The sequence below is a fragment of the Pipistrellus kuhlii genome, unplaced genomic scaffold (assembly GCF_014108245.1).
Source record: "Pipistrellus kuhlii isolate mPipKuh1 unplaced genomic scaffold, mPipKuh1.p scaffold_m20_p_2, whole genome shotgun sequence".
In the NCBI taxonomy this organism is placed as follows: Eukaryota; Metazoa; Chordata; class Mammalia; order Chiroptera; family Vespertilionidae; genus Pipistrellus; species Pipistrellus kuhlii.
Window position 1 is genome coordinate 132,320,112 of NW_023425515.1, and position 22,507 is coordinate 132,342,618.

The 22,507-nt window shown below is 39.0% G+C and overlaps 1 protein-coding gene and 1 pseudogene across 1 annotated transcript in view; both read left to right on the top strand.

The window, feature by feature from the left end:
• LOC118724004 (guanylate-binding protein 7) overlaps positions 1–22,507 on the top strand; it is a 290,363-nt gene that overhangs the window by 136,342 nt on the left and 131,514 nt on the right. The gene's annotated exons all lie outside the window — the stretch shown is intronic.
• Positions 18,931–21,410, top strand: LOC118724000 (annotated as a pseudogene).

A 22,507-nucleotide genomic window follows, 5' to 3' on the forward strand; every position in this document is an offset into this window, starting at 1 on the left:
TGAGATAGTGGCAAAGCATGGTCTCAGCCAATCCTTGAAATTCCCCAAGTGTCACAGGAAATAATGGGAAATCATTCCTTGGTCTGCTTTGCCCTTTGGGATGCCACGCAATTGGAGACATATGTTTGTGTCAGATAAATGGGTTTTTATTCCAATTAGTAACTTAAGCAGAATGAAGTTCAACGTGAAGTAGCAAACAGGAGCTTTGAGAGTAGATTCCTAAGGAAGAGAGTGGAGGTTCAGCCACATATTCTTGGACTGTTCCAACTTCTTTACTATGTCTCATATGTTCATGTTAGGGGCATAAATAGAATATTAGAAATTAACTTAAGAAATTTTAATCATGCTCCACTAGCTATGATTGCTCTTTTTTGATACAGAAAGCATAGTCCAACCTTGCTGAAAGTTGTATGCCCCAAGACATGGGAGATAACATCGAAATGTGGTCATCCTCCTTCTGAGAACTGCCTGTCATTATGGAAAAATTTACAACATCATAGCACCTAGTCCTGGAGGCAACTGCTCTTTACAACCCACAGCCCCTATTACCTATAATCTCATCCCGCTCAGGGTACCCGGAGGTGCACCCTCTCTGTATTTTACCTCCAGCCCACATGACCTGTAATGATTATCCCATGCCTACTTTCCCATATTTGTAATTCCTACTTTCCCACGTAATATGTTCCTTCCACCCAAGATAAGCAGTTTTATGATGGTGGAGTGGAGAGCAGATTTTTGTGGCTGCTCTCCCATTCTGCCAGCATTATTGAAATAAATGCTCATATATGATTCAATCCTGTCTCTCCTTTATTGGGTGCAGTAGTGACAGGCAGACCGGACCCCTTGGTTATCCAGTTACAAAGGGAATGGAGTCTAAGTAACTAAAGTCAGCCACTGAGCCCTCCACACCTACTTGACAGCCTCCAATTATAGTACTGGCTAGGAAGGCTTGGGTAGGCTGTCCCGGATGACAATATCCCATATGTGCTGTCACACGTGGTTTCTGAGCGAACTAGATGCTGTTCTAGGAGAAGACAATTGGAAGTTTGTGCCTGGCCTTTTCTGGACTTCAAGCTCTGCCCCTTTTGCTTTGGTTGGCTTTAATTTCTAGTCTTTCACTGTAATGAACTTTTGTTCCTCTATGAATAAATCTATGAATAAAACTTTAAAAGAGTTCTGAGTGTCATTTTAGAAATCATTGAACTGGAGGGTTGGTCTTGAGGACTCTTGAGTCCAGTTTTCCTTAACATGGGATTTTCTGGAACTCTTTTTGCTTCTCTGACATAAACACTGACTTTATTGGTCAGAAGAATAAGCAGCTGATTTCTTAGAATTAGTTGCTTTCAAAGTATCTCTTGCTTCCATTTTCACTTTTATTAATAGAAAGTTAAGTAACAATTTTTGTCCTGAAATTGACACCAGAACCTTGAATTCACACAAGTTGAGGATGAGCTTTAGACCTTATCCTTTGCAAAATATTAATCAGTATTGGGAAAGGCAAGAGAAGAGACGGGCAGACTTGATAAGTTTTTCCCCAATTTCCCTCAGATGAGAGTTGCATAATGCCTCAAATTTTACATCTGAGACTATTTTACTGGAAGCTTGGGACAGAATCTGAATTTTAAATCAGATTTTCAATTATATAGTAAACTTTTGCCGAAACCGGTTTGGCTCAGTGGATAGAGCATTGGCCTGTGGACTGAAAGATTCCGCGTTCGATTCCCATCAAGGGCATGTACCTTGGTTGCGGGCAAATCCCCAGTAGGGGTTGTGCAAGAGGCAGCTGTTCAATGTTTCTCTTTCATTAATGTTTCTAACTCTCTATCCCTCTCTCTTCCTCTCTGTAAAAAATCAATTAAAAAATAAAAATAATTATATAGTAAACTTTTGATTAGTTTAAGAATTTTTACTGTAATATTTCACCTTTTAAAGCATAACCTATAAAAAGAAAAGTTCTAAGCTCAAACACATGCAGTAAATAAAACACACAAAATGAACACATCCTTGTAATTTTTATCTTGGTTTCTGAAAAGGAAGCACTCACACCTGGCCGGTGTGGCTTAGTATTTGAGCATAGACTCATGAACCAGGAGATCACGGTTTGATTTCAGTGCACATGCCAAGGCTTCCGGCTCACTCTCAATAATGGTGAGGTCATGACTGCTTCTCCCTGATGATGACTCCTGCTTTGGATAGAGACTCTCTACAGCATTATAGATATTCATCCTGAGATCTTCACAAAGTTGGGAGCACTTTGGCCCTTGCAGCAATTGTAAGGGCAGAACCAAAAATAGATGATTTTTTTAATGGCAAAATTTTTATGATTTTTTTTTAGCCTACACTTACTGTGCCAGGAATGTGACAGAATAGAACAACTGAACTCAGTGCCTGCTAAAGTATGGCCTACATATGAAAACCTTATTTCCAGAGAAGCACAAGGTGGTGATTATCACTTTTCTTGTTGGAATGGTGATTGGGGACCCCCCAGAAGAAGCTGTTGATATTAGCAATCCCTTTTGGTTACTCATTTTGTGTCTCTTTCCTTACAGTTTCCCTGAAAAATAACTAATGGTGGACTTTCTACCAGGACCAAATTGTGGGCTAAGAAGTCATCAGGGCATAGATGGACTTTTTAAGGGAAAGGGGCGAGCATTTACAATTACCCGAGTCTTGCTTTAGTAAGGATGCTCTCCTTTTGTCAGTCTATGGCTGAGACAACAGACTCCCCCACTCCCTTTGGGTCCTTTACACATGAAGGTGACCAAGCAAAAACCCTGTATTTGGAATAGCTGAGATTCTCTTAGGTCCTTTCTCTGCCCATTTGTTTCATGACAGCAGCACCAGCAGAATAAATATCTCAATAAAGGTAAATGCATGGCCAATTATAACTGATAGTGTTATTGTCACAACAGTCTGTCATGCCAATTTTTGTTTTCAACTATATTTAAGAGATCAACAACCAAAAGCCATGGAAATGGCTTAAATGAGAAAGTATTTGTATGTTATTGAAGTTAAACTGTTTAAATTTAAATTAAGGTGTGATCATTTTAGGATGTTATATATAATTACCATGGTAACAAAAAATATAATAGCTATAAGATATACATGAAAGGAAATGATTGGAGCATTAAAATCTTTTAGTACAAAAAAGTCAACTAGATATTTAAGAGGGATAAAAACTATAAGGCATATAGAAAAAAATAGCAAAATGATAGAAGTAATTCCTCTTTATAAGGAATTACTCTAGATGTAAATGAATTAAAGTCTACCATCAAAAATAGAAATTGCCAGAATTCATTTTAAAACAAACATGAAAAACTACATGGTGTCTATGAGAGACTTACTTTATATTCAAAACAAAAATAGTCTGAAAGTGAAATGGTGGGAAAAGATGTTTCATGAAAACAGTTACGAAAGAAAAGCATGGATGGATATATGAATATCAGACAAACTAAACTTTAAAAGTCACAAAAGTTACCAAAAGCATAGAAGGACATTATAATATTAAGAAGAGGTTCAATAATCAATTTTTGTTTTTAATCAATCTAGCTAAAGGTTTGTTAAACGATTGTTGGAATGGTGATTGGGAACCATTCAAGTATAGTAAGTGTAAGCACTTATGCAACTAATAACAGAAATTCAGCCGAGGCCGGTTTGGCTCAATGGATAGAGCGTCGGCTTGGGGACTGAAAGGTCCCGGGTTCGATTCCGGTCAAGGGCATGTATCTTGGTTGCGGGCATATCCCCAGTAGGGGGTGTGCAAGAGGCAGCTGATCGATGACTCTCTCTCATCGATGTTTCTAACTCTCTCTCTCCCTTCCTCTCTCTGTAAAAAATCAATAAAATATATTTAAAAAAAAGAAATTCAAAATATACAAGGCAAAAATTGAATAGAAATGAAAATAAACAGTTCTACTAAAATGGTTGGAGACTTCAATATCTCACTCTCAATAATGGATAGAAAAATCAGGCAGAAGTTAATTAAAGAATCAGAGGAGTTGAACAATGCAGTAAACCACTTATGTCTAACAGAGCCTTCTATAAATAACAGCAGAATACACATTCATCTCAAGAGCACATAGGACATTTTCCAGAATAGAGCACATGTTATTCAAAAATCAAGTCTTAATAAATATAAAAAGATAGATACCATACAAAGTACCTTCCCTGATTAAAATGGATATAGTTAGAAATCAGTAACAGAAATAAAACTGGAAACTTAACTAATTTGTGGGAATAGATAACACACTCTTATACAACCAATAGATCAAAGAATAAATCACTTCAGAAATTGAAAAAATACTTGGAGACAAATGATAATAAAAACATAACATACCAAAACTTATGGGATACAGTGAAAGCAGTACTAAGGGGGGGGTGGGGAGGATGGGGTTAAAACTCTTAACTTTTTTTTCTAATCTAAATAACTAGAAAAAAAGAACAAACTGAACAGAAGGAAGTAAATAATGAAGATTAGAATAGAGAATAGAAAAACAATAGAGAAAATAAAAAAACCAAAAGCTAGTTATTTGAAGTGATCAATCATCTAACAAACCTTTAGCTAGATTGATTAAAAGAGAGAGAGAGAGAGAGAGAGAGAGAGAGAGAGAGAGAGAGAAGGCACTAATACTGAAATGAGAAAAGTTACGTAAACTCCCTTGAGATAATCCCAGAAAGGAGATTAATACCAATTCTGTAGGAAACAACGATAAAAGAGAATACTATGAACAGTTGCAAACCAACAAATTAGATAACTTAGATGAAATGGACAAATTCCTAGGAAAACAAAACCTGCAAAGGTGAAATCACAAAGAAAATTATTTTTGACCTACAGTTGGCAAGGATATTTAATTAGAAATAAAAAATGTCCTGACTAAAAAAAAACTAAAAAAAGAAAAACACCTGATGGCTCTACTATTGATTCCTACCAAGCACTGAAGAACTAACACCAATTCTCAATCAATTTAAAATAATTGAAGAGGAGGAAATTCTTTCTCAATCATTCTATAAGGTTAATATTATGCTGATACCAAAAATACACAATGACACTATCAGAAAGGAAACCTTTTGACTAATGTCCCTGATGAATATCAATGCAAAAATCCTCAAGAAAATACCAGCAAATCAGATTTAGTAGCACATTAAAACAATTATGTTCCATGACCCTCCCTGACCAAGTGGTGCTTATTCTTGTAATGCAAGGATATTACAACATACAAAAATTGATCAATGTAGTATAGAATAAATTAGTAGAATAAGGTGGGAGGAGGGGGGAGGAGCACATAATTATCTCTAGCTTTGCAGAAAAAACATTTGCCAAAATTCAACACCCTTTCACGCAGCAAAATAGGAATTGAAGAAAAATACCTCCATGTAAAAAAGTCATATATGAGAAATCCACAGCATACATCATAATGGTGAAAGATTGAAAGCTTTTTCTCTACAATCAGGAGCTAGACATGAATGTCTTTTTTCATCACTTTCATTTCAACACTTTACTGAAAAATTATAACCAGAGCATTTAGCAAGAAAAAGAAAGGCATCCAAATTGGAAAGGAAGAAGTAAAATTATTTCTGTTCACAGATGATATGATTTTATGTGTAGAAAACTAAAGATTCCACACATAAAACGTTAAAATAAACCAATTCACCAAAGAAGCAGTCAATATGCAAACATTAGTTGCATTTCTATATACTAACTATGAACAGACTGTAAAAGAAATTAAGAAAACTATTTGTAGGAGAATATGGAGTAATCAATGTTGTTGAGGAAGTTTATTCTGCGAGATAAGTGATTGCAAAGCATACATAGTGGCATAGTTTCCCTTGATTTCACATCCAGGACATAGCACTTGTTCACATATAAATTTGAGCATATCCCTCAGTCTTTCTGAACTGTATTGATTACACATGCAAAGTGGGTATAATAAGTCCAAATTTGCAAGGTTTTTATAATGAGCAGTGAGGTCAGCTTTGTAATGAATGCATCTGTCACAGAGCTCAGCAGTGAATGAGAATCATTGCTTGAATTTTTGTTTTATTATGGAAGTAAAACTTAGTATCTAGTGTTTCATCACTATCATCAAATGTTATTCTACATTTTGTGCCATAGAAAAGTACAGAGGTCCCACAGGCCCTTTGCTGATGTGCACATGCTTTGACTAACCTTGAAGCAGAGAGTGAATTTGTGATGTTATTACTACAGAGAAACTACTTTGGCTTTGCAGGTTGCCATGGCATCTGGACCCATCATGTTGGCCCCCATGTGTTTGGTGGAAAACAAAGATGAGCAGATGTCAGTGAACCAGAAAGCATTAAAGATTCTTTACAAGATTTCTCAACCAGTGGTGGTTGTGGCCATCACTGGGCTGTATCGCACAGGAAAACCCTATTTGATGAACTGTCTTGCAAGAGAAAAGTGTGGTGAGTGAAGTCCTGTGACAGAAGCTGTTTGCTTAACTCCAGATGAATCTCAGCGTCTCACTACTTCTCTAGGGTCACAGGAAGGGAGATCCCAGATTTCTTATTAGACACATTTTCTAATTCTAGTTCTCACCAGCAAACTTGCACCTTGACCTTTTTCTGTTCCTAATTCGTACGTCTATGTTTCTGCTTCCTATAAAAGGAAAATCTCCCAAACTAGTGCTCTCACACATCTCTTCTAACCCACCGGGCATTAAGCTCTTGGAGTTACATCTGCCACATGAAATTTTGCTTTCATGTGATATTTAACTATGATATTCTTATTAACTAACCAACGTGCTTGAATATCTGTCATCTTAAAATTTTTCTCTGGACTCCATATCTCATTATGACTACGACCTTATTTTTTCTTTTTACTCCTCTTCAAGCTAAAATACTTTGTCTTAATTTCCTTTCCCAATTTTACTCTTCCCACTTTTCTTTTCAATTGACTTCTCACCGTTTTCAACCTTAACTGTCCACGGAATGCTCTTATTATGTTTACCAATGAACTTCATTTTGTATGAGAATGGATGTTGCTTTAAATCCATTTTAGTTCCCTGTTTGACATCTTGTCTCATAGTTGATATCTCTCTGCTCCTTGAAATTCTTTCTTTACTTGGCTTCTATGGCACCACACTCTTCTGGGTTTCTTTTTATCCCTGTGTCTAGTTCTCTTCAATCTCCAATCTCTTTACCAGCCTCCAACTTTTTGTTTTAGATGTCCTTGCTTAAAGGACACTGCAGATGCACGTGTCTTCTCAGGGATGCTTACCCTGCTGATAGTATATAGAAGTTAATTTTAGTTAAAGCTATTGCTACAATAAAAGCCTAAGGAGGCAGGTGAACAGGGCTGATTGGTTTCTCAATCCAAGCAGTCTCTAGCCCTCTCTTTCACAGAAACGTGGGTCAGAGTAATCATTCAGTCAATGCTCAGGGTCTGCCTGTCACCCCCTGCAAGTGGTTCACTGTGTGAGGATTGAACACAACAATGATGAGGCAGAAACCTTGAAAACGAAAGTAACTGCACAGTAAGTAATTGGAGCCAACTTGTTATTTCCAAGTTTGAGGGGATTGTTTCTCAGCTAAGGTTTCACAATGGGACAACAGCTGTCCACAGAACAACATCAATATATCACAGTGCTTAAACAGTTATTAAAAGCAAGTGGTGCCTCTGTTACAGAACAACTAAAGAGCCTGTTACAGGCTGTTATAATTTACAGGTAGGATTGGGCCTAAAGGGGCAGTCGGACATTCCTTTCACAATCCAGGACTGCTGGCTCCAAACTGCTTGCCTGCCTGCCTTCATGATTGCCCCTAACTGCTTCTGTCTGCCAGCCTAATCACCCACTAACCACTCCCCTGACAGCCTTATTGATGCCTAACTGCTTCCCTGCCAGCATAATTGACCTTAACTGCCCTTCCCTGCAGGCCTGGTCACCCCTAACTGCTCTCCCTTGCAAGCCTGGTCCCTCCGAACTGCCCTCCCCTACTGGCCATTTGTGTCCACATGGGGTCAGTCATCTTTGACCACATTGGGGCAACCATCTTGTGTGTTGGAGTAATAATCAATGTGCATGTTATTATTTTATTAGATAGGAGGATAGAGGCCTAGTGCATGGGTGGGAGGCAGCTGGTTTGCCCTGAAGTGTGTCCCAGATCAAGGTGGGGGTTCCCTTGGGGCGTGGGGCAGCCTGAATGAGGGGCCTGTGGTCACACTCCCCGGCAACCCAAACAGAGGCCCTGCTATCTGGGATTTATTGATCTTCTATAATTGAAACTTTGTAGCCTTGAGCAGAGGTCAAGGCAAGCCAGGGCTGTGGAAACCTGGCTTCCTCCATCGACAGGGGCAACTCAAGCCTCTTGCTTTCTTCAGCTTTGTGACTGCCACCATTTTTGTTGGTGTTAATTTATCTTCTATAATTGAAACTTTGTAGCCTTAAGTGGAGGCCAAGGCAGGTGGAAAGCTTGGCTTCTTCTATTGCCAGGGTAACCCAAGCATCCTGCTCTCTCTGTGGCCACAGCCATCTTGTTTGGGTTAATTTGCATACTCACTCCTGATTGTCTGTTGGGTATGGCTCTTAGATGTAGTGGAGGTATGGTCAATTCTCATATTATTCTTTTGTTAGATAGGATAATCCTCTGTTCCTTGGTGTTGGAATGCTAGACCTTAATTTTTGGGAACAAGTAGGCAGGAATTTAAAGAGAAATCAAGCCCAAGGAAAGTTTGAAAGGAGGAATCTCCAAAAGGTCAGGGCCTTTAGAGGGAGCTGGCTGAAGGCAGAAACCACTACCTTGACTTTTCCAGGGCTCATTGGAATGATCTGAGCTTCTGCGTATTTTATGTTTTAGTCTTTATATGTCCTTGCTTAAAGGACACTGCAGACGTATGTGTCTTCACAGGGATGCATACCCTGCTGATAGTATCTAGAAGTTAATTTTAATACAAGCTACTGTACAATAAAGGCCCTAAGGAGTCAGGCGAACAGGGCTGTTTGGTTTCTCAAGCCAAGCAGTCCCTTAACCTCTTCTTTCACAAAAACAAGTGTCAGAGTAATCTTTCAGTTGTTGTTCAGGTCTGCTGCTGGTCAGCCCCTGCAGGTTGTGATTCAAAGAATGAAGAAATAGATGAATAACTGGATGAATTAATGAATTTAACATTTATTTATAATTTTGAGGAGTAATACTTTTTTCCCCTGTAATTTGTAGTCAACAAAGTAAAGATATGCTGAGAATGTTGTGTTCTTGGATCTGCTGGAACCAAAATATAACAAGATCCCAAATAACATTATATTTTACATTCAGGAACTGGTGCTAGGCTCTTGATAAATGTATTGGGAAAAACAACTACAAAGTGCATCGTCTCTCACAGAGCTGGGATTGAGCTTTGCAGCTCTGTATCTCTGAGTCACAGAATGAGTTTAGTGCAAAAGGCTTTTGATTTTAAATAAATATTCTAAGTGATTTTCCATCTTAGGGGACTGAGTGTTTTATTAGAAGCAAATAAACTAGTTTAAAATAAGCCCGTGGACTCCACAAACAACAAAGGAAGTTACTGTAACTCCCAAATATAATGCTTCTCTTCTTACCCTCCAAATTATACACTCTTTCAGCCATTTTTTTTATTATCTTAACCATTTTTAAGTTTACAGTTCAGTAGTGTTGAGAATAGTCACATCGTTCTATAATAGATCTCAGAACTTTTCCCATCTTGCAACATTGAAACTCTACACCTATTAAACAACTCACCATTTCCTCCTCTCTATACCTTCTGATGACCAACATTCTACTTTCTTTTTCTAAGACGTTGACTAGTCATTTTTGAAATGAGCTCCCATAAAGATTTTGGAGCTAAAAGAACAATCTCCTAGGCCATTCAAGTCCACTTGAAATGCCATTTCCCATCATTGTAATCAGATTGAATCTGAAAACAATGAAGAGCTATTTGTACAATAAGCTTAATTCGTGGAAATCCATTACTTTTCAGTTCTAGAAAAATAAGAACTAATTATTTTAAGTTCCAAATTCATAGCAGACTGCATAAAAAGTGTTCAAGGACAACTAAAACATTGTCCCTTAAGGATGCCTTTGCAGACACCTCCTTCTTCCATTGGGACTGCCTGTTTCATGGTCTCGAAAAATCTGATGGCATGGGCAGCAATGGCTTGGCTAAGAACTTCACCAGGCACCAATGCCGACAAAATGTGTATTTAATTTTACTCTTGTCCAGCTATGGTATGTTTTGCCTCAGAATTTCTAAAACAAGGGTACCTGTGCACTATTTGCAATACTCAAAAATTTTTTTTAATTTCTTTATTGGTTAAGGTATCACATATTTGTCCTCAACCCCCCATTCCAATCCCCTCCACTCATGCCCCCAACCCCCTATTGTCCTCAACCACTGGTTAGGCTCATATGTATGCACATAAGTCCTCTGGTTGATCTCTCCCTTTTATACCCACCCTCCCTTTAAGGTCCAACAGTCTTACACATGGCTGCTTATCTCTGGGTCTGTTCTTGTTCATCAGTCTATGTTGTTCACCATTTCCCCTAGATGAGTGAGATCATGTCCTGCTGGAAATATACTTATAAGAATAAAAACTGAGACAAGCAATAATCGTTATGCTGAAAGGCATGTGAATCAATCTGTAGAGAGTTTCTTTCTGGGCCACCAGTTCTTTTGAGACCCAATTTCAATGTCAAACAGTTCCTTATATGTACATGTCAAAATTTTATATACAGCCTCTTTCTCTGTTGCAGCAGAATAACTACTGGGTACCACATTATTAAATAATAAAGCATTATTATTTTAAGACAGGTCCAACAATTCTTGATCGAGAGGAATATGGGTACTGGCATGTTTATGAAAAATAATTTGAAATGCCTGCTGAAGCAGAGGTCCAGGTTGCAAGTTGCAGCAGAGAGGTAAACCATGAAAAATGACGGCTACCTTGCTTTGCTAAAGTTGGATTTGCTCTTAAAAACAAAATGATGAACTGGGAAAAGAAAATAGAATAGGTGGAGGAGCGAGAGATGGATTCAAGTGCTAGAAAGAAAGGCTTTGGAGGAATGGAAGGTTTGTTGTTCTTCACAAAACTGATAGGCAAAGAAATATGTATCCCTAGCTCACATGCTTAGTAAAATCTATGTTTATAGCTGAATTTTGAATAATATTAAATTTGGGAAGAGAATTATAAGAGAAGGTATATCTAGCTCTGTTTCTGAGTCTTTACATCCCAAAACCTAGAGATCAACATCATACTGTAAATTCCAGAAAATGACAAAATATAGTCTTAGCTAGCCCTGAAAAACCACTTAAGTGTTGTGGTAAGTGAGTGGAATCAGTCCTTGGCCCATTTTCCCTTTTGGGAGAGCATGCTCTTTGAGGTGATATGTTTGAGTTAGAGGAATGTATTTTGGTATAATGAGTATTCTCAATATAGTGAATAAGTCTATCATGACTTAGCATGTGAAATGAGCTCTGGAAGTGAATTCCTGTGAAAAGGAATGGAGGTCCTTTCCAGATATTTTGGGACTGATTTCTGTTCTTTATCATGTCTCATGATAATTCCTTGCATAAAGTTGAAATAGATGCCCCCTGGATGATGAACTAGAGATGATGTATTACCAGAAGTAGAAAAAGTCTCAGAAAAAAATGAGCAATTGTGAACAGCCTGTGGCAACAGGGCTGTGGCAGCAGCTTGAGAACTGGAAAAGAGGGCTACCCACCACTCATGGTGACTATTCAAAAAGGAACACAAGAGAAATTCACAAACTGATTGAGCATGCACTCAGCAAATTGGGTCTACAACAGAACAGGACATAGATGCCCACCTCAGATTCAGGAATGAGCCAGATCACATGGACTAGCCCCAGAAAAAAATTGAAGCCAGAGTTGCAGCACAGTTGTGTGACTGCTACCAATGGGCCTGGACATCACAGAGTGGCACAGTAGGACTTAACAATGCATGAGCCGTACATCTGTATGTGGCAAATTGACAACACTGGACTACTAGTTCCCAATCACAGTTTCATGGTACCTATCTGCATATTCTGGATATGTGACTGCTGCCATTCCAGTGTATTATGTTCATGATTATTGTGGCTTTAGGAAAACAACTCTGCCATGTGTTCATATATCCAGCAAATACCAATCTAATCAATGTATTGCATTCTCTGCACAATCTATTCAGCAATGAATGTGATCCCTAGAATAAGATGGACTTTTCAGGGTCCTATCATCTTCAGGCAATGTGGTGATAAAATGATAACATGCATAGCTCACACAATAGCTATGAAAGGCCATCAGGTAGAATAGGTTTCTAGGTGATACTCTTGTCTTTGGAAAAAAAAAAAAAAAGCATTTGGACATTAAACACAGCACTGCAATGCATGTTGGGAAATACTGAGCTTGAAGTACATAGAGGGCTGGTTAGTCACCTGATTAGCCTGTGCCTGAAAAATCTCTATCTCAACCATCTCTCTCTCTCTCTCTCTCTCTCTCTCTCTCTCTCTCTCTCTCTCTCTCTCTCTCTGTCTCTCTCTCTGTCTCTCTCTCTCTCCTCTCTCTCTGTCTCTCTCTCTGTGTCCTCTCTCTCTCTCTCTCTGTCTCTCTCTCTCTCTCTCTCTCTCTCTCACTATTCTTTTTTTTTTTTTTATCCAATAAAACATAATACCCAAGTGTGGTTTGTGGTCCAGGCACCATCAAAAGGGTCTTCTAATTCAAACTTCAAGGAAATGTTACTTTCAGATGCTTCCTTCCTATAAGATCCAATGCTGATGGTGAGAGGGGAGACAGAATATCAACAGTCAACTTGGAATTCCTATACCATCAGTACATGTGAGTAATATTGGGTCATGTAACCGGGTCAGTGAGTCCTTATAGAAGTTGTAGCCTCAGAAGAACTTGGACAGAGAACTATAGCTATAGCTAGGCAGTCTTCACCCCTGGTCATTGTTCAAGAGAAACTGCTGCCTCAGAAGATTCTTGGAGCAGAAAGCAAGAGGGGGATCATTAATGCTTCCCCTTCTCATTCCTACAAAAGCCTTTGCCATGCATAGCAAAAAAATACCTTGAAAAGAATCAGCACAGCTGTGGTGAGAGGAGGCCAACTCAACCACAGACTGACTTCTCTCAATCCACATTGCCATTGTAATAGTCTGGCTAGTATACAATCACTTGGACTTTTCCACGTTTCATATCTAACAAGACCATTAAACTCAGTAGCTAGGATGGTAATGGATAACTGAATAACTCTCAATTATATGTTTGCAGAACAGGTGTATTGTTGCCTACACCTTTGGAGTGTACACATCAACAGCTCAGAGAACATAGAAACTAAACTGCAGAAGATTCATACTTCAGTGGGACACTTATCAGCAATATACCCACAGTCCCACCTAGACATTTTTTTTTTTTAAATCTCTTTAATTGGCTTAGTTCAGATTCATGAAGTTCTTAGTTTAGTTCCATCCTCCAGGGAGGACTGATCATGCTGCTGTGTCTGGTTCTCTTAGTGATCCCGATGAAATGCTGTGTCCAAATGAAAGGGAGGTTCTGTGAGCAAGTTGTACTCATGTAAGATGTTCAGGGACCATATCAGAACCAGCTCTGCCTCCAAAGTTTGGATGGCAGTGGTCTTCCCAGATTTGATGTGCTTTTTCTGATATTTTTAGCAGCTGATCAGGGTGTGGGAGTGAACTATTGGTAAAGGCAGTCTAATGAATACACTCTTCTGACCCCTGCACAGCTGCATAAGAGACACCATTGGCCTGGAACATTTCATTACATAAAGGTTAGGAGGTCACACCACCTATGCTCAGCTTATTGCCTTGTTTGGGAATATTTTTCTGGGCTTGATGAGTGCTTTTTCACTATTCTTAAATAGTGTGTCACATTGCACCTTGCCATCTCCACTGCTATCCCCTGGAGGTGAGAGAAGGGTGTCCTTCACTTGCAACCCAAGAGAGCTGTGTGCAGACAATCTCCCTGTACTAGCTGCAAGGCAAGGCCTGCTGGCCATGGGAGAATAGTGCTTGCTATTGAAACTGATCTCTTCTCTGTGTGAGTTATATCTTTCTTGAAGACCCTGACACCTGCAAACCATGCAGTGTGTTGATATCCTGGGACTGCTGTGCCTGATGGTAGCCATTATTATGCTTTTTGTTATCCTCCAGATAGTGGACCACTCCCACCAGTAACAGTGTAATAGGTGGCAACAGGTGGCACATTAGTTTTGTGTCAACCTAGGTAGGCTATGGTACCCAGTTGTATGGTAAAACGTGAGTGTAAATGTGATATTTATTTTTTTAGATGTAATTAACATTTTAAGCAGGAATCTTTGAATAAAGCAGTTTATTCTCCATAATGTGAGCAGGCCTCAATCTATCAGCTGAAGACTTCAAAAGCAAAGACTGAGATTGCCTAAAGAAGAATTTCTTTAAGATGGTAATATAGAAATCCTGATGTGTTTCCAACTTGGTGTCTTATAGATTTTGAAGTAAAGAATGCACTGTATGCTCTTACCTAAATTTTTAGCCTGCAGGAATTTGTCAGCCCTACAATTGATCCAGTTCCTTAAAATAAATCTCTGCCTCTGTCTCTGCCTCTCTTTCCTCTCCCCCTCTCATTCTTTTCCTTTCTGTATTGGTGTGTGTGTGTGTGTGTGTGTGTGTGTGTGTGTGTGTGTTTGCAGCCTATAATATAAACACACATACAACTCTGGAGAATGCTGACTGGTATACTATAACTACCAAATAAATTTAACAACTGTGTTGTGGAAGAGGAAGCGATTTTGAGTATCTCCTAGGCATATGGAAATACAAGATGAGCTTGAAATATCTGCAAAAATTAGTAAGGTATAAAAACTGCAGAATGCATTTAAAATGATCCGGTGAACTACTAAAATTAAAATTAGCATTATTAATGTAAAAATTCAGAAGATAAATTCCACAGCAGGTTAGAGTCAATTGAAGAGAGATTGAATGACACAAATCAGGGAAAATGTAAGAAACACCTGGAATCAAAGTAGAAAAATAAATAAATTCACACCTGGATAAATCAGAACTAAATTATACAATACAAATGTAAATTGTCTAAAGGTGTTTACAGAGAAAGGATAATTTTTTTTAAATAGTAAGCTGACTCCTTGGCAGTATCAATGGAGGTCAGACAAAAGTGCAATGATATTTTTAAGTTATTGAAAAATGTGATCCTCAACCTGCATGTAACCAAAACTAAGTATAAGTGCAAAGTTCATATTTGGAGAGGAGAAAAAAATTAAGGAGGAGGAGGAACAGGAAGAAGAGGAAGAGGAGAAACATGGAAAGAAAATGGCTACTTTTAGCCAAGGAAAGAGGCTTGGAACATATCTTTTCCACATAGTCCTCAGAAGAAAACAACTCTGCTAACATCTTCCTTTTAGATTTCTAGCCTCCAGGACTGTGAAAGAATAAATTTTTGTTATTTAAGTGGCCCAGTTTGTGGTAGTTTGTTATGGAAGGCTTGGCAAAATAATGTAGATTTTGGTACCTGGATGTTGTAACAAATACATAAAAATGTGGAGGCTTTGGCATTGGATAACAAGCAGAGGCTAGAAGAGTTTTGAGTGAATAATACAACATTTCTAGATTGTCTTAAAAAGACTATTGATAGAAATATGAACATTAAAGGTGATTCTTGTGAGAGCTCAGAAATAAGAGGGAGACTTATTTAATAAGAGCTTCTGCCATCTTAGAGAATTTGTATTTTGTCATGAATAAAATGTTGTTGGAAGTGTGAATGTTAAACTTGCCACTCATGAGGTCCTGAACAAAATGGGGAACTTACTACTGGAAACTATAAGAAAGCAATCTTTGTTATAAAGTGGTAAAGAACTTGATCAAATTGTATTCTAGTGTTTTGTGGAAATTGGAACTTAAAAGTAATTAAATTAAATATTTAACTGAGGAGATTTGTAAGAAAAGTTTTTGAATGTGTGGCCTATTTTCTCTGTGTAAAACTAGAGGCCCATTGCATGAAGAGATTCATGCAACAGGTCTTCCTTCCCTTGTCTACCAGCACCCGTTTCCATCCCGGGACCCAGGCCTTTGCTCTGGCCAGAGTCTGCCTTCTTTGTCTTTGATGCAGACTTTGGCTGGAGTCTGCCATCTTCCTCTTCTCTGCAAATTATGGGAGTCTGCAGTCTTGTCTTCACTGTGGCACTCTGCTCCTGTAGATCCCTTTGCCCCCGCCCTCCCTCTCATAGCAGGCATCCTGCCCCACCTGGGCACTCTGTGCCTGTACCAGCTGGGATGCTGCCATCTTTGGTCTTCTAGTTTGCACACTTACTCTGATTGGCTCTGGGCTTAGCAGAGGTAATGGTCAATTTACATGTTTGTCTATTATTAGGTAAGATGCAAGAGGAGACAGAAAAATTGAAGTAATCATTAAGCAAAAAGCAATGAGCACTTGATTTGGATGATTTGAATGATTCTAAGCCCATCCATGTAGCATGTTCTGAAAATAGTGCCAAGGGTGTGGCTGGACAACCATTTGCTAAATATATTGGATATTTGGCTGTAGATCCATTCAACCATCTCAGTAGAAACCAGGAATCAGGATGTAGTTATCCAGGAATACTCTATGAAAGACCTTCTCTAATGGCTTGGACCCCTAGGAGGCCAACATGTTTTTTGAGAATTTCAAATTAGCAAAACTAATGGCAGCCTGTACCAAAAGTGACATATCTATGACCAAATGGAGGAAGAAGGTCTTTGAGGGTAGAGCCACAGATGTCACAGCCAGTGGGGTTGCTACTGCCTGTGATCCCAAAAGACACAGGTCCATGTGTTGGAGACCGGGTGTAAGCTGACATGGTCCTTGCATCCGAATGGGCTAGCAAGGTTGGCCTCCTACCCACACAATTTTCCCAGACTTGTCTGGATGGTTACTATTAGTAAAATGAGAGCAACCTTTGTAGAATGAGAGCAACCTTTTATGGCTTGCAAAGAAGTCTGTAACTATTTACTGAGATTTGTTGTACTGAGAATCTGCCTGATTTGCTGTACTGAGAATTTGTCCTTCTGCTCTGTCTCTCACTTAGAGATTAAAAGGAACAAAGAATACATCCCTCTTGACAGACCTCCTAACAGTGTTTTGTGTATAAAAAGCATTACGCAGTTAATAAAGTTGCTCCAGTCACTACCTGTAGTCCTCCCAATCCCACTTTCCTGTCTTTTTTTCTTTTCTCAATTCCCACCTCCCTACCTCAGCCTGGTTCAACCTGTCAGGCTGGTCCTGGCACCCATGGGTCAGGATCATCTCCTCCTCAGTTCCAGAAGGCAGGTCTGCAACCCAGTGCAAGGGCCTTGGTCTGCTGCGTAGGTGGTCTTGGTGGACAGGTATACCACTCCAATGGGGCAAGAAGGACAGAGTATGGAGCCAGAATAGATCATTCTCAAACTTTAAAATCTAATGTAATTTGTTGTACTAGGTTTCTGACTTCCTTAGGACCCAAAACTTCTTTATTCCTTCCAATTTTTCTCTTTTGGAATGTATATGTCTATTTTATGTCTGTCCCATAATTGCATATTGGAAACAGGTAACTTGTCTGATTTCCCAGATTCACAGTGGAAAGAAGTTTCTTCCCAGGATTATAAGATGACAATGATGGTGATGATGACAATGATAGTAACAAATAGAATAGTAACAGGAGCTCACATTCACGAAGTCATCTCTGAGCACTGAAGGATGCATTTTTCCACATTTTGTTTTACCAGGTCAAACACCCAAGGTGCTATGAACCAAACTCAAATGTAGATAAGAATGACACAAAGAATGCACTTTTAAACATTTAGATCTGTGGTTAACAAAATAGCCATGGTCCCATGCTCATGCATGTTAGACATTAATTAATTGTCTTACCAACAGGTGTAATATTTCAATTTTTGCCAAGCATTTAAAGGACTAATACAGGTTGCATAGGTAAGTGTAGAAGTGAGATGACCCAATCTAGATTAGTTAGTCAGAAATGCCTCCCTGAGAAAATGAGAGTTAAAATGACATTTTAATATGAGTGCAGTTGAGTTAGTAAATAACAAAGGAAGTGAATTCCAGGCAGAAGGAGATTTTAAGCAAATTTATTGATTGGGGAAGGTCCATGCAGTGAAGCAGAGATTGCCTAGGTTTAGAGAGAGGCAAGGCAGGAGCCAGAGTATGTTATCTTGCAGATCATGGAAGAGAGTGGACTTTACAATAATTGCAAAAGGAGGCTTTTAAGATTTATTGGCAGAAAAAAAAGACTCTATTCAACTTACATTTTAAAAATATCACTTGCTATTACATGAAGCATAAGTTGGAGAGAACCAGAAATAATGATTGTAAGTCATGGCATCCTCCCTGATTATAGCCCACCTGTCAATTCCTACATTAACCATACTGTTTTAGAAAGATTTGAAAGAGATAAATGTCATATACTTGCTTTTGAAAAGCAACAAGAAGGGAAGCAGTGGAATACTGTTATTCCCTCTACATTTCATGCACTTCTAGATATTGCTTTTAAATGTCCTAATATAAATGTTTTTTTCAGTCAGGCAAACGATTTCTTAGGTTAATTCAAGGCTATTTGAAATGGCATTTCCTAAAATATAATTCAGATAGAAACTGAAAGCACAATGAAGAACTATTTATTTAATATACTCAGTTTTAGAAAACCAATTACTTTTTTTGTTGTTGTTCTGGCAAAACGTGAACATAATTTCTTTAAAAAAGTTAAATTCATACCACACTGCATAAAAAGTATTCAAGGACAATTAAACCATTCTCCCTGAGGATGCTTTTGCAGACTCTCTCTAGTTATTTTCTTCTTTCACTGGGGCCACCTGTTTCACTGACTAGAAAAATTAGATGCCATGGGAAGCTGCTGTTTGGCTGGAATCTTCACTAAAGACCTAGAGTTTCCCCCCTCCCCCCCGACCCTCTAACTCCCACCTTTCATCCCAGTGTGGATGGCAGCAGCCTGAGTCAGATCCTCAGCAGTGCTGTCCAGACAACACATCTGACTCATTGACAAGATCACAATCTGATTTCAAAGATGTGTTCTATGAACCCAGGCAACTGGTCACATTTGGTGATGACCCTGCATTTCAGTCTTATCAGAAGTCAAAGAATTTCTCTCCAGAGAATCAAGGCATCTATAGGCCAAGCAGACTTAAGCTGAACCTTTCTGCTCCTAAGGCAGCGGTTATCAACCTATGGGTCATGACCCCTGTGGAGGTCGAACAACTCTTTCACAGGGGTCGCCTAAGACATCCTGCATATTAGATATTTACATTATGATTCATAACAGTAGCAAAATTATAGTTATAAAGTAGAAATGAGAATAATTTTATGGTTGGGGGTCACCACAACATGAGGAACTGTATTAAAGGGTGGCGGTATTAGGAAGGTTAAGAGCCACTGTCCTAAGGAATTTCCCAGTGGGTCTTCCTCCACCTGTAGTACCCCTCTCCCATCTCTCATCATAGACTTCTACTTCAGTCCAGGGCCTCCAAGTAACTCTCCTCTTTCTACACCTATCAAATTCCTGGCATCCTCAAAGCAGGGACTCATGTACTCTATCCTATTCCAGAATTATTTTCAAACATTCCACCGATAACACCTGAGCAGATTCTTCCTTATTGCCTACTAAACCAACCTGTTTATACCAGGCTTCCTTATCTAATGATCACTCATGTACACCTACAGCTCCAAAAGCGGGTCTTCCAGATGAAGTTAGTCCTCCACAGGCCGAAAGCCTAGAGTTCCAAAGTGATGTTCTCCACTTTCAGTATTTTTGTCAGGACTGTGCCTTTTCAAGTCCATTTTGGAAAGAAGAAGGCAATGCCTCCCAATTCACATTTGAAAAAGGGCCCCCATCAAGCAGCAAAGACATGACAATTTATCCAAAAAGCTGAAATCAGTGTTCACTCAGCTATATCTGTAAGAAGCTTTCCATCACCAATCAGCTGAGAACCAAGACTCATTTGGAAATTTGTCTACCCAGTGTTTGCATGCTGAAGACACAGCCTCTAATTTTGTGCCCCACATGCTTTTCAGAAGTCAGCCCAAATCTGCATGGTCTTTCATGTGAGAATTTCTGAGAAGAACAACATGATGTTTTCCCATCAGTAGCTACCAACTTTTAAAGAAGTCTTACCTGGAGGAATTTTGCAAAAATATTATGAGAGGAGGTTAGAAAACAGATTTACAGAGTTCTCAACTTTCTGAACCCAAACTTGAGAATTTTAGTGTGGCAGGGAAAACCCATACTGTGAAGATTAAACAGGAGTCTTACACAGGGAAAAAAAAAAAAAAAAAAAAGAGTTCTATTCTAAGACAGAATTAGTTCACAAGCCAGACATAGAACAGATGCTAAAGTTGAGGTCCACAGAGTACCATGACTTTCTCAACTTTCTGACTACTGTAGAGGAGCTGATGAAGCTGCCAGCTGTTTCACAGCCAAGAATGAACTATGAGGAGCAAGACATTTTCCTTGAAATTGTGGACAACTTTGGAGGTAAAAATCACTAAAGAAGAAGGAAATTGGTTGAAAGTGCTGTGATAATTCAGATCTCTTGCCTCTGCTTTGTGAATGGGAACAGGAAGTGATTTTTAACACTGAATGATCTTGAGTTGCAAAAGTGAAATGAACACTATTTTGAAACTGACCCATAAAAGAAGGGAATTGATATTTTTTAGTATAATTTTCATAAGTGTGTGAAAGCACAAGAGTTTGAGCAATGGAGAATCATTAAGTTTGTATCTCTGGATTCCTGCTGGTTTGAGCTGATGCATTTCAAGAACTCATATAATGGGGAAGACCTTCTATTTTCCCAAAGTCTGTAGTGGTTGTCCAGGATGCACATGTGGAGCTTCAGGCCTTTGTTTACCTGCCCCCGTTGCTTTGTCAACCTGCCCTCATTCCATGTCAGTTCCTTGAGGCCCTTTGACAACATAATGGTACACTTTCTGTCCCGCCACAGTGGACCAAGGCTTTCTGGACCATGAACCTCCAGAAGAAGAAGTTCCTGAAGGCCCAAATGAACTGGAGGGCATGTATGGGGATTTCAATGAACCTGAATCTAAACCTATCATACACGTGTCACTGTGGGGTCAGCAAACTATGAGAGTGCCTACCATGGTATGGAAGATAGTCCGGCTTCCTGATAAACACTGAAATCCTGATCATCCCCATTGTTTGTCATACAAACTAGAACTTGGATCATACCAAGAAATTTCCTCTGATTGGTATCCATTTGCTACTATTCAGTTTGGGATGCTTGACCACTGTACCTCAAAGACAGAGGTTAGGTCTCTGGGGGTAGAGAGTGATGTGCAGCCACAGAAACACATTCTGCTACAACTGAGAGCTTGCTTCAACATCCAGGTTGATTTTAATCCAATGGAGAAGATCCAGTTAAGCTGGTGACTGCATAAGTCAGTAGGAGTAGCAAGAGTTAATGATGACAACCCATTTTTTAAATATATAATTTATAGAAACCATACATAGTTATGCCACTGTATAGTGAAGATGACTTTTGAATAGAGGGCTTAGGATGGGTCCAGTGGCTGTGTTTAGATAAGTTTAGACCTAAAACCAAACAATCTATATTTTATGCTTTTGATATGTTTATACCCAAGAGTTTGATCTAAAATGTGTCCATAATTTTCATGGTGTTTCTGCTTCCTATCAAAACTCAAAGGCTGCTGAGACCAGTTTGGCTCAATGCATAGAGCGTCAGCTTGGGGACTGAAGGGTCCCGAGTTCGATTCCGGTCAAGGGCATGTACCTTGGTTGCGGGCATATCCCCAGTAGAGGGTGTGCAAGAGGCAGCTGATCGATGACTCTCTCTATCTCTCTCCCTTCCTCTCTGTACAAAATCAGTAAAATATATTTAAAACAACAACAACAACAACAAAACAACAACAACAAAGAAACCTCAAAGGCATTGTTATTAAATGTGTGATCCACCAGGCAGTTTGGTTAAAGGGTTTTTGATTTTTGATTACTCAGTGGCTAATTGGTTTGTGCTTTGGATTAGTCAGGTGTCATATTCATTATCCTCCAGTCCTTATTTCTTCTTGTTTTGTTAGCACCTGTATTGAAGTGTGAGACAATCAAAGGAGACATAAAACAAAATACTTAATTTTCTCACTTGCTTACCTCTGAAATGGGTCTAGGTGTAGAATAATAATGAAACCTCAAGCTAAAATGGAGGTGCAGAAGTATCTGTGACTCTGAATTATTTATCTTCCTGTCCTCTTACCACATTGTGAGTAATCATTGGCTGTATTTGGTACCTGTCTTTCCCCCCTGCTATTACTGTTTTCAAAATGTATTTGTATTCTGGTGTGTGTTACAAAGAAGCTATTTCTGTTGGTATACATAATTTAGTATAAGCCACTAGGACCTATTGCTTTTTGCTTGGAGAGGTTTCTTTTAAAATGGAATCCCAGTCCTAGTTGGCTTTGCTCAGTGGGTAGAGCATCAGCCTGTGGACCGAATGATTCTGGGTTCAATTCCAG